This window comes from Chanos chanos, chromosome 6, assembly GCF_902362185.1.
Source record: "Chanos chanos chromosome 6, fChaCha1.1, whole genome shotgun sequence".
In the NCBI taxonomy this organism is placed as follows: domain Eukaryota; kingdom Metazoa; phylum Chordata; class Actinopteri; order Gonorynchiformes; family Chanidae; genus Chanos; species Chanos chanos.
The window spans coordinates 41,062,581-41,076,889 of NC_044500.1; positions in this window are offsets into that span (position 1 = coordinate 41,062,581).

Below are 14,309 nucleotides of genomic sequence, written 5' to 3' on the forward strand. Positions count from 1 at the left end.
GACTCCTGCACTTAAATAAGTGTTAATGTTTTACTGTGACACCTCATGACACTGAAAAAGTGTCAAAGGGACATAGAGCATCAGCAGTCCCTAACTAATATCCAAGAACAAACAGAGGAACGCTGTTCACACCTTCCCCTGGTAGCAAAGCCAGAGGCTCCAAGCTGCAGTAAACAGGTGAAGCTGAGAAGTCAGCACTTCATCAAAAAAAAAAAAAAAAAAAGAAAAAAAAAAAAGAAAGAAAAGAAACAGCAAATAAAGACTTTTCCCACAGGGACCAAGGACCTCTGAAGCCAATCAATGCAACTGGCCTATATCACAGCAGTGTCCACTTTGGTCCCCGAAAGCACATGTAGCAATAAAGATGCACGCATTGCACTTAGTGAGGTAAGCCTCCATCCATATTTTCTGCCGGACTTTTCACGCGCTTGTATGGTCATGAGCTCTTTTATTAGTTTGTCTTGGGTGAACTAAAGAAATTAGTTCAATATGAATATTAAGTGCTCATTTGTGCCTTGTTAACAGTGAGAAATTGTTACTCTCTGGAAGAGAAAAAATGACTAAAGTGATTGTCAATGCACTTTTAATTAGAGTGAGATCATCTAGACTAGTATAATACACTATACTGTAGCGTGGGAAGGTGCAGATAATGATAACTAGCTTCTTAATTGTGCTTTTATTATCAGTTCATGGAGAGACAATCCTCATAGCTCTGCTATAATAACAGCAATTTACCAGCAAATTTCAAGGAAAGATCGTAAAAAGGTTGTACAAAGAGTAGTGCCTTTAAAATTCAGTACAATAGAGCAGTCGAACAGAGGCTGATAGCCTTTAGTGTAGTAGATTTATGAGCAGCTGTAGGAAAATGCTATGCATAGCTTCATCACCCTTTCCACACCAATTCATTTTCACATTCTGTTTGGCCTACTTTTGTTTACCATTACAATAAACCCCATAAACCCCATCATTTGAGGGGCTGAGTCCTTGTAAGCAGGTTAGCTGGACCCAGTAGCAGATCCTTCTCGTTTTTGGTCCTGAGGGAGGCAGCACGACTTGAGCAAAAGCCTTAACCTGAATTTACTGTGTCCTGTGACTGTTTTCACATCTTTCACACCAATGAGACCAAGGACGATGCAGATCGTGATAAATATCTTTATAAATATCTCCTTTTTCTCTAACCCCGTCATACCTCCATCTCCGCCTCTTTCTGACTCGGCCAACCAAAGCTCAGCTTCGTCGGCTTACTAATCACCGGTTCAAGCAGCTCACTCTCTAATTATCATGTGCACTTGTTCCGTGTTCACAGACTTATTTAGACATTAGTATTTATATGCCTTGTGCTCTCTCAGTTCTTTGTTAAATCTTTCAGTTCTTGAGGTTACTGAGCCTTGTTCATCCTGATTTGATCGTGTTCCTTTCCTGTGTTTGACCCTGCATTGGAACTTGTTTCTGATTCTAGCCTGTTCATGCTATTTGATTTTGAAGAACGTCTTAAATTAAGTTTTCTTAAGTTCTCTCAGCACACACGTCCTGGTTCTTCGTGGTCGTGAAAACCCCCTAATGGCATTTACTACTGACTGGCCATTTCATGTTTCGAAAGGTTTTGCTTTTAATGAATTCATTTCATGATAAAACCATACTCATACAATTAGAATAACATTTCTGCCCATATGCATTAAATATATAAGCACTCTTACTGCTGTAAGAGGTCATCTTGATTGTCACTAATGTCAAATGAACCATCCACCAGCCTGACACAGTGGTGAAATCCATACATGTGTCAGAACAGCTTAATCGGGTCTCTTTGGTGCTCCTGTAGCAGCAACACTGTGGTGTCAGCTGCCATTAGCCTCTGAGCCCAGGTTAAACTCAGCAGTGAAGAGGAATACACAGATGGCTGTTGTTTTTTGGGTCTTTTATCAAACCTGCTTGACCTTTACTCAAGCTTATAGAGCCAGTTCTTTATTTTCCCCCTTCCCATAAACAGAGTTCTTGGCAGTCTTAAAAGATCTCTTCCTGGGTGCTACAGAGAGCCTGATATGCAGTTGTTAGGAGTTTTGTTTTGTCCCTGGGTTTGCGTTCATTAATTATGTAGCTTTTAATCAAAGCAATGCACCAGCGGTCACAAAATTAAGGAATCTACGCTCAAACAGCAGTAGATAATAACAAGCAGTGGTTTAAATGCACCCAGTCATTGAGCTTTCCGGTGAGTAATCAAATGCTATGTGGCCTGCATTGCTGCTCCATACAGTAATATGTGGGTGTACCCAATAATATCAGTGAAATCTATAATAAGTGGCATTTCATGTAGAGATGTGCAGATTGCATGTAGAGGTTTTATAAACTGTGTTTTATTGTGCCGCACAGATCCAAGGTGCATGCTCTTCTTCAGGTTCTCCAGGCTTATCTACAGTATCAGGCTTTTATATACACAGCCGTCCAGTCTGCCTTCTATCTGCTCCCTACACAGATAAATGATGATATTGAAGAATGGGTTATACCACTCTCCAGCTGCAAAGAGCAAGACAACAGTGGTTCATTCTTACCAGTGGAAAACTTCAATATAGAAATCATGTTATGAGTCATTCCAATAACCCTGCCTTCTCCGTGAGTAATGCCATTATTTTTCTCTCTTGTTGTGTATCTTTCCACCTCTTTGCTGTCATTTCTGCTCCTTCTGAACAGTACGGGCCAGTTCCATCCTACTGGAGCAGGACACTCCATATTCATGTCACAGCATAAGGTCACTCCCCGTCTAAAGGAGATTCCTCACCTCCTGTGGGATTTCCCTAAGAATAAATGATAAGAGCCGTATGTCATCTCTGATTTGATCTTTCACATGTCTCTCCGGGCAGAAATGTGAGATAGGGACAATGTATGCTGAGGTCGTCTAAAAAAAAAAAAAAGAAAAAAAAAGAAAAAAGAAGAAAAAAAAAGAAATATGCTTCATTCACATGCAAGCAAACCCTTCAAGGATAAACAGCAAACAATTACAGATTGTCCGCTATGCACACACAGTGGCCAGATCAGCAAAATCATTGGGTTCAACTTTGTTCTATTATCAGGTGGTATCCAAGCAAATTCTAGCACAATTAACAACACTGGAAAATAACATCCAACCTTTCCGTTGGTATAACTTTCATCGGTGGAATTTTGCAGTAACCTGACATCATATTTCCGTCTCCCTCTGTGACTGGTTTCCTGCAGAACCTCACATCATCCACTGTCCATCACCTGTCACCTGGACAATGATGGATGTGTTAGGTTCAAGCCCTGTTGCTATGGCAACACGAAGTCATAAGTCAGCTCCTTCCAACAGTAGTCCTGTTCGGGGTTTTCATCATGTCTTAATAATAGATATAAGCTTAAACTTATTGCTGTTGGCATGCTTGTCTCCACACACACACACACACACACACACACACACCTTGACATGTGTAAAATTTAAGGATTCCTGTCCTCTAGCCCTTACTTCCATAACCTGACTCCGACCACAGGCTCTCCCATTATAGTCCACACTCTGGACAAATTGCAAGACCTCGGCTTTATTATGTCATTCATCTTCACAGAGTGTATTCCCACAGTGAAAGCATTCATGCAATAAACAGGATATTTAAACTTGGACAGACTGGGAAGCTTTTTCCTTGGCCAGCTATTAAAAAGTTTATATGATTACATTTGCTGAGAGTGCTTGCTGAAAAGTGCATGTATGGCACTTATGTGTATATTGTATGTATGCAAGTATGTATGTGTGCGTGTGTGTGTATGTGTGTGAGTGTGCACATACCACATACATGTAAGGAGGAGGTTCTCTCTCTCTCTCTCTTTCTTTCTCTCTCTCCATATATACACACACACATACACACATATATATATATACTGTATATCTATATCTATATCTATATCTATCTATCAATCTATCTATCTATCTATCTATCTATCTATCTATCTATCTATCTATCTATATATATATATGTGTGTGTGTGTGTGTGTATGTGTGTGTGTGTGTGTGTGTGTACATACGTGTAAGGAAATTCTCTCTCTATATATACATATGTGTGTGTGTGTGTGTGTGTGTGTGTATGAGTGTACTCTAACTGATTCTACATTGCTTTGTGATGATGTTTAGAGGCAAACAGAGGTGAAGGAGAATGTCCTGACCCAGGAGACTGAGCTAAAGCAGTGGAGCAAAGCTGTTTATCCATTTAGCTCCATTTGGCATTTTCTTTTGTTTTCATTCACTGAGCTATTTATTCATCTTCCTCTACAGCCTAATTCATTTAGGCCCCTTTGCATTATTAAAAGATGTGTGTGAAAGGGCAAGAACAATTTTCACAAATTTGATCAAGTATGGATGATTAGATGAGATGGATATAAATAAGGGGCATTTTGCACCCTGAAGTGAAATATTTTGTCATAAAGCTCAATTAGGATAGCCGCTGCCTCTCTCTGTTTGTGGGTCTTGTTTTCAGGCCATGTGATATAACATTCTCCGTTACGGCTTTGTCTAACCCAGTCTGACCTTTAAAAGCTGTATCTTTATACGACTGGGCACTGGTGAAATAAGAGATCACTATCTTAAAAACCAAAAAAAAAAAGAAATGAAACTGTAAATGAATGCTGCGTGTGTATTACACTGAATCACAAAATGAAGACCAGTTCATTCTCTCACATGAAACAGTGTTGCATGAATCAATAAATGAACTGTTCTGAAGGACAGTTTTCAATTTTACTGGCTAGACAAACTTACAGTAAAACATTTGCTCTTAATCGACTATCACAATCAATTTTCATTATGTGTCACCTCCCTAATAAAAATGATTGATTTCAAATACATTCCACAGCTAATTGAGTTGTTCATCCATGATTATATATGTGCTTGCTAAACAAAAAAGCATAGGATTAAGATAATGTGTTGGTCTGTCTTTGAAGCAGATGGATGTCAAGCACAGCAAGAAACAGAAAAACATCTCAGCTTTAACGAGAAAATTAATTATACCAAACTAAGTGGCTGATTGAAAATGACACGTATATGCAAACAGGCGTACATCAAATTTGAAATGAAGGACGTAAGGATTTCGGCATAGACGAGCCCGAACGGAATTTTACAACATTAAAAGAGCGACGGTGTGGATACTCTTTGTTGCTATATGTACAACATGCAAACAGCTTTTATTCCTCTGATGAAGTTCTCCTCAGTTCGGAATTGTCTACAAAATCAATACTTAAAGGTTAATAAACCAGCAGTTCAATATGGAGAGTCACAGAAAGTCATTATCAAATCATTCCCGTGTACCATGTTGTTAGTGCACAGGTCGTCCGCGTTGAGTCGCCCTATAAGCTATTCATGAGCTGAAAAATGTGTGAGTCTCTCAGTCGAAAGGTAATATAATTGAAAGCCAATCATTTACACACTCTCTATTGCCCTGCGCTCAGGGGAAATGCTCAGTGAACAGTTGGACTTCATCTCACATATGTTCCAGCAGGTTGCTGCAATGTTTTGAACTCCATTATTTTTCAACCTCTCCCCAACCTAAAATGTGTCTGCCTTTGATTTATGGGGCAGCTTTAACACTCAACCACTGGATGCTTATTCTCGGAGTAACTGCAATCCTAAAGTAATCTCACAGCATTGTGTGGTCGCGCGCGCGCGCGCGCGCGTGTGTGTGTGGCTGTGGTCGTGTGGTTGTGTGGTCATGTGGTTGTGTATCTTTGTGTCCCACACCAAACACAGCCTCTTCCAGCAGCTATAATGAAGTGAAATTATGCCTGATTGTAAGATCTGTATTCATCAGAATTATTCATAGAGGTAGTATATTCTCCCACAGTCCACCAACCACAAGCAAAATGTCGAGGACAAAAAAACATATGCCCAATACTTTATCTCAGTATTATCACAACATTATTAGTGCATTGAAAGACATTTTCCAGAGATATTTATTGTATTGATTTTGGGCAAAGATTCCTCAAAAGGATATTTTTGCAGTCCCAATAAATCCTTCTGACTGCTCTTTATGCGCAATATGACCAGAGAGCATCACCATATTTTGACAGCATATCAGAACTTTAAAAAAAAAAACCCATCATGTTTTGCAGATCGGAGGTCATTAAAAAGAGTAGGGGAGAAGAGGCATCAGGCAAAGTGTTGACTGCTATAGGTTTTCGCAGTGGGGAACTTCACCATTTTACAACAATAGATTTTATGAGTCTCATCATGTGTTTGTGCCACCACAGAGGGGAATGCACCATAAAATCTGATACATCATCCTGAGGGCACACCTTCCTTTGAAATCCTATTTTCTTCAGCTTGGACACACGTTTATCCTGCCATAAAAAAAATAAAAAAAAAACTCGCCCTGATCACATTTCACATATCAGCCATTATTTTCTTATTGCTGATGGTTTTGTTCGTATTAACGTCTGACTGTTTACACAATCATTTCTGTGTTATCTTCAGGTCAGGAGGATGACGCCACTGCAAACGAAGGAGTTAAATGCTACTATAGAACTAGCTGATCCAAAATGAAAAAAAAAAAAAAGAAGAAGTAGTAATAATATTCTAGCAAGCTTTTATCAAAACTCCTTATACGAATCAGAATGTCTAAAGGAGGAAATGAAAGCCTCAGCGGCTGAGGAGGAGAACAGGAGATGTCTCAGGGAGATACTGTAGCTTTAATTAAGTCCTCAAAGGGGAGAGAGAGCACAGGAACCTTCGAGGTGCTTCTGCAGTTTCAGACTAAAGAACCAAGGGCCTCATTGCCTCACTTTATTCTCTATAAACTCTAGCTAATGAATCTGGGATCATAACTCAATAAAACAGGTTTCAGAGGGAGAGAGGATATTATTAATAAACTGAGATGACTGTCCAGAGGCCAAAGTTAATGATGACCCCGCTTTGCACCAAAAGTCATAACTTATACTTTCTGTACTTGTTGACACTTGAATCAGATTCAATTAAAAATTGGTTTTAAATGAAATTATTATTATTATTATTTTTTTGGAAGTGAACTGCAGTTGACACTAACAATCATAAGAGGTGGAACATGACCAAACTGGAAGCGACTACACAGAGAGCTGTCTGGATGCGTGTGGACAATATGTGACCTTTATTGATCATAAAAAGACAGGTTCATCATCATTCTAAGCACACTCTCCTTCAGGACTGCAACCGGAGGAATTACAACCACCTGCCTCAAAAAAAAAAAAAGAAAAAAGAAAAAAAAAAAGGAGCTCGTAAAGCTAATCTATTATTGGTAAAATGTTTAGATATATGCGTTCCCGACATGCCATAAGTATTTACCTGGTTTTTTTTTTTTTTATGTCTTTACATTAACAAAGTAACATTATCCAAGTATAATAATATGTCACTGCTTCTGAATCTGAGATACTGAGCTATGAGGACAGACCAGAGTCTTTAAATCAGTGGATCTCTGCGGAGTGTCAGAATATTTCACATCCCTATCTCACACACCGCTCATAACTATAGCATGCCCAACCGTGATAACGCGGCAGCTTTTAATATTTAAAATGAAATAAAAATAAAGAAACATCTGAAAGGTCGCGACATTATTGATTATGCCATTAAAAGGCTAAGAAAATATGAGCTGCATTATGACTTAGTGTGTGATCAAGGGAGCATGTCAAACTGTGTGTGTACACAGTGTCAGTGGGGACTGGGTTCACCTCACAGTAATCTGCTGAGAACGGCGTTGATTCATATTCTGCTGTGATTAGCATTTCTTTTCTATTTTCACCTCTCGTATATGAGCAACTTCTCCTCTTCAATAAAATCCCCCCTTTTTTTCCCCTCTCTTTCTTAATACTGTCATCACCCTCTCTTCACCTACGGGGCTTTACAGTGTGTTTGCTTAAGCTGCTGCTGCTGTGTACTGTGGTCTTCCCCTGAAAATGAACAAAATCAAATGTCTCATAATACACTGCAGGGAAAAAAAAAAAAAAAGCACTCCTGTGAGAGACGATGTGTATACCGTTGCTTGCCTGACCTAATTGCTGACCATAGTGATAAAGCTTAGGGCAGCATGGTTTTTATTGCAAAAAGTTGATAGGTTTTGGTCAGTAGACCCTTCACTTCGTTTGTGTTGAGATCAATAGAGAATACCCGAGACGGAGCGGGCTCAAAGAATGAAGGAGTGGATGAAGTCTGTCAGACACTAATCAATCTGAAGTGGGACCCAGTGGATGACATTGACACTGGGGATCTGATACTACCGCCAGAGTTAAATCCACCAACTCTCTTCTCAACACAGTCGTGTCGCATGAATCATCCATTACAGGACTTATGGGACATTGCTTAAATCTAACTGCCTTAGAAAAGCCATACGTCTTTCCAAGGCGCATAAAGGAAACACAAAAATATTTGTACAGTTTCAGATTTATCACGTCCTGCACTTTTAAAAAGACCTTTTTGTAGCATAAAAGAATCTTGGATACTGAATAGCACAACAATATCCCACAGGCGTTGTTGGCTTGAAAATGAAGAACTGCATAATATTACAGATGAGATTTCTTTCCCATGTATATGGGATGAATATCTTTTCTTTTAAGCTGTAGCCTGTAATCATACACATCCCCGTCTGAAAGCTTACAGACAATATATCTAGAATTTTCCATGTGCATTTGAGGAATGGATTGAGAAGGCAAAACTGGGATTTGTATGAAGATTTAGTCTATGTTATGCGGTATGGCTGGCATATAGCTATATTTAACTACTGCAGTGGAACATGAAATATAATTTGAGATCATATACATTCACACACACATTATTTTAAATAATAGTTTTTCTGCTTGGAATTTCATCATCATCATCATCATCATCATCATCATCATCATCATTTTCAACCACTTATCTGGGACCGGGTTGTAGCGGTAGCAGGCTGAGGAGGTCAACCCAGACAGTCCTTTCCCTGGCAACATCCACCAGCTCCTCCTGGGGGATCCCCAGGCGTTCCCAGACCAGCCGAGATATATAATCCTCCCAGCGTGTCCTGGGTCTGCCCCGGGGTCTCCTCCCAGTTGGTCGTGCCCGGAACACCTCCGTAGGGAGGCGCCTAGGAGGCATCCTGACTAGATGCCCGAACCCCCTCAATTGCCTCCTTTCAATGCGCAAACTTGGAATTTGTTAAACTAAATATCAAGTAGTGTGTGGGCTGACCCACAGACAAATGGGACAGTCTCCACCATGAGTGGAAAAAATGAAGCTTGACATTTTTTCTATGAAAAGGATTATAGATAGGACTAAGGTACCAGTTGATTGTAAGATCCTAAAAAGCCTGTGAAGATTAAAATTCTGGATTGATCCAGTCCGTGCAGTGCCACATTATTTTTGAATGATGTGAAGATGTCCAGGGATCAAGAGTCCAACAACGTGTTGACGGCTCATCAGGAAACAACAGAGACTTTGGCAGCCTACAGTAGCTTCATCTTTGCACTGTCTCTGCACACATACAGATAATCTCTGTTGGCCAGGAAAAAATAAATTATACACAATATTTCACATCGAGGTCAATTTTCAGACATACACAGGCAACTTACACTGAAAATAAAAAGACAATGATTTGTGTTGTATTGTCAAACTGGGAGACAAACAAAGAATATAGAGGATGCCAGATGTCCCTGGCAAAACTGTACCACCTGAGTGCTGTTCAAGATGGTGGTATTTAAATACTTCTATTATTTCTCAAGATAGAAAGCTTTAGTGACATTAACTGCTTCAAAATATGAATTTTTGAGTAGTTACTTCATAAATGCTGCATTTTAAATGTTGCTTTGTGTTGTTAGTTCTTATTTTGTGAGCCATTATTTATCCCCAGAAATTGAAAATAGAAGAAATCCTGCCTGATTGGGTCTCTCATCCCATTATTTATTCATATAGCAACATCAGCATGAGAAGTATGCTAAGCATTTTTTTTTGTCAAATCAGTATAATTGTTACAGAAACAGTGCTGAGCTGTAGGACCATGGTCAGGATCCAATACTGCAGTAATTTCAATTTAACTGTTAACTAAAGCCCTGTTCTCTGATTTGTAATCTCTAAAGGCAAATTTTTGCACAAATTTCCTCTTAGCTCAAATCATTTTAAGCACAAAGAAAAAAAATACATTTTAGCAAATTTTTAACGACATTTCAATTCATACTTTCAACATTCACTTTCATTCTGTAGACAAAATGACACGGCTTCAGACATTCATGGGGAAGACTAAAATTAATGCTCTCATTGTAATACTTCTTGAATGGGTCCTCACTGAATGGGAATGGCAAGAGATTTTTTTAATGTGACTCTCCCACATGCACTGAGGAAAAGCCCCCCGCCCCCCCCCCCCCCCCCCCCCCCCCCAAGCTAATGAACAAGGCTGAAGAACATCTTTTGTATGGATAACACTGAAGTTTATTAGCCACATGCTAAAGTGTGGCTTTTCACCCCTCGTTCCTCGAACATTGTCTGAGTGTGTTCCACAGACAGACTGTTAACAGTTCTGAGCCAGTGATCTATGATTACAACCCATTAGTGGAGTATCTCTCCGTATTCCTGGGAGCTATCATATTTTACGGCTTTCTTTCCGAGTCCTTACCACTACAGACTACAGCCATTATTATTGGTATATTGGTGTATTTTATGATTTCATATTCCAGGATGAGAAAATTGATGTGGCCAGCTACAAAATTCAGAGTGAAGAGATCTACGATCATCTCTTCTCACCGACAGAGCTATATCATGTCTCACAAACACTGTGGAGGTGATTTAATGGGTATTGTAGTTTTCTCAAGTTAGTGATCTGTCAAGTCACAGCCTACATGTAGAAAGAAGCTAATGGAGAAGTGTGTGCTGTTAAATGGATGGCCTTGGGAACATCAGCAGCTATGTGTGTAATGGTATGTCATGATGCCAGTACATGGAGTGTGAAAAGCAATCTTCCTCTGCTGGATCATTAGTAAGCTCAATGGAGCCAATTGTAGGAAAAGCTTTAAATGTTGTCCAAATCACATCTGGTTTTAGTCAACAGGCACTGAGTTGTACAGGATGTTAACCCTGCCTGACCTTAGCAATGACTCCATAATTACACATTTGTGAGATGTAATAGATGACTGGAAGGCAAAAACTCCACCAAACCTGAGTGTGGCCCACAGTGAATCATACCCAGTATTTGCAGATGACATTAGAGTACTATGAAGTGTTAATGAAGATGAATATAAAGAGCTTAGAGTTCTTGAAAGAGCAATGTAGCTTTTGCAATACAAGTAAACAGTTCTTTTCATTTCTCTCTTTCATTTCTCTGTCCCTGACCTAAAACGTGGCTGGTGGCTGGTGTGACTTATGAGAGGGAGATTCAGCAGAGAGGACTGACAAATTGATAGAGCAAATGAACAATTGCTGATTTTCAAGTGAGTGGTCATGCTTTTGGCAAGAAAGAAAGGGTGTGTGTGTGTGAGAGAGGGAGAGAGAGAGGGAGGGAGAGAGAGAGAGAGAGAGAGAGAGAGAGAGAGAGAACTGACTTACTGGCCTTGGTGCTGCATCTTCAACAAGCGTGGAGGAAAGGCAATTTTTTACATCTGTTTAAACCCACAAGTTCTTTGTTTTGCATTAGACCATTGCAGTCAAGCTCAAGTGGCACCAAGGCAGTTTTTCCTACGCAGCACTGCAATTGCCAACAAATGCATGTTCTACTTTTCTCCTCAGTTAAGAAATTCAGACCTGCGCACTAATTCTACGACTCTACAGCATAGATTGTATGGTATTAAATAATGCACTGCATAGCACAGGGCTGCTGAGACTCTTTCTCCTCTGTCAAAGATAATATGGAGATAGCCATCTCTCTTTCCACCCCCTCAGTGGCCACAAGCTTGGGATTTACTCCCTTTATTACCTCAGTGGAGTGTTTAATTTCCTGGGCATTTAGGTGTTAGTGCTACACGCTGGCGTGTGTCAGCTCTGGCAATCACTCAAAGCAATGCCGCAAGACAGAGACACACGGCTGCATCATTAAGTCAGCCAGGACTCTCCTCGTGCTTCATTTGATCACAGCTGGACTGTTTAGCCTTGGTAACATGGTGTAAATAGGTTTGGCTGCACCGGTGTGTTGGTATGTATGAGCATAAATGTAAACAACATCTTGTGTGTGTGTGTGTGTGTGTGTGTGTGTATGTGTGTGTGTGTGTGTGTGAGCGCACGTGTGTGTGTGTGCATGTGTATGTGTGTGTCTGTGTGTGCATGTGTGTGTGTGTTTTAATCAAATTTTTCACACCTGTTCTGTAAGAAATAGTACATTATGTACTGCTGAGGAAATCCTCGACATTGAGTCTGTATTTATTCTTGACCCCAGGGGAGCCTGTGCAGATGATGTCTCTTTATACTGCTAATGACAAGTTGAATGGAGCCCTGCACGTATTAACTGATGGCACTGTGAATGATGGTATTGTATATTCTTTCCCATATTATCATACATAATATGAGATGAATTGAAAGTATGTGGCCCTTACATCTCAGCATCCAGATCAATTGCATGTCCCTACCCTATTAATTTGTTTCCATGCATGTTTAGACAGATTCATAGCACCATGACTCAGTTCCAGCTATTACTTATGTTGTGCTTGCTGTATATCATACATTTCCTGTTTGTTTTAGTTTCTTTTGAGCTGCATTTGTTTGTGTTTACAAATCACTGGTGAAAAGGTGTCATGGTTGGATAGTGGGAGAAGAGGAAGACCAGTAGTAAATAATGGATTCAGCTTGAATTTCTTCTGTAGTAATGAAAGTAGTTTGATTATGGAAACAGCCATTAAATAACTCAGCCACTCCCTTAGCTGAGTACATAAACAGCACCAGAACGCAGGTTAGCAACTAATGCAACTAAGCTAAAACTGAAATAATTCAAAAGCTCATTGCCGGCAGCCTGGACAACATCTTTTATACCTGCATGCTTGTAGGTCATGATCAGGCTATTGGACAATCACTCCACCCAAACTAAGATTTAAAAGCATTACCGGTGACTGTTGAATAATGGCTCTCAGCCACCTATTGAAGCTCCAACTGAAGTAAAATTCGGGTGGTTCATAGCAGAGCCCACTGTCTCAACTTCCATCACAAACTCAGGACCCAAACCCACCCATGCCCCCCCCCCACACACACACTCCCCCTCTGACATGTCCTCATCAGGGAGGAAGGATATACCCCACTTCCCAGGGCTCCACCCTGCCAAGCACAGGCAAAGGAAAGAGGAGAGAATGAAACCCCTGGCTCAAAGAGTCCCACAGGGACCAACCTAAGGGTGGGAACAGTAACTACTGACAACGCTGTGGATCCACCAGGTCCACATTCCTTCCAAACCCACCATATACATTCTCAGTGGTGTCAGCCTTCTCTGCCATGTGATGCTGCTGTTGAGTCATTAAACTTCCACTTAAGTCTCAGGTGTTACATTGTTTCTTTGTTTGGTTTTTTTCTTTTCTTTTTTTTTTTCTTCAAGTAGCTCTTATCTGTATCATGGAATGGAACACGTGCAGGAAAACTCAGGCTTAACTCAAGCTTTCACAATCCACATAGGCGCTTGGTCACAAAAAAAAAAAAACAAAAAACGAATGAGCATATTTTAAATGTAAAAATGCAAAAATGGGCAGTTTTTACTTTGGATATGAAAAGGAATGAATTACTGTACAGGGTTTTCAGGAATTCACACTGCCATAAGCAATGAAAATAATATGACCACAGCTGCCTTGGACAGGCAAGTGGGATGCAATAACAGGCTGTATAACTGCATGAACTCCAATGAGAATACCAGTAAATGCATGAGAAATTATTTTCTTAATCTTATTAGATTTGCAAGCACATATGAAGCTCGCGGTTTTAATTAAGCAGCGATATGTAATGTACAAATAAATCTAATGAATTGTCATGAAAATTTACCTCATGAACTGAAAATTTCCCCTTAAAGAGAACTGCATTACTCTTACAGGGCTAATAATTTCTGGGAAACAAACAAAGCTCAAAATTAAAGATGATATAAAGAATGTTAGTGATAAAACGGTGATTTTTCATATGATTTTCTTGGACTCAGACCCTTCGGATGCCAAACGTTCATATAATAGCATGGGCATTCCTAACAGCAAACAGGAAAGCAAAGAAAGGAGGGAGACAGGAGAATTCTCTATCCCCTGATAACACATGAACAGGGAGCTGCCCCTGAATAACACAGTAGTCTACAATGGAGAACATCCTGGGACTTACCACCTCTGATTCAGATGGTCCCATGTAAGGCTATAGATTCCTCTCAAAATTTAAAAAAGTGATGAGAAAT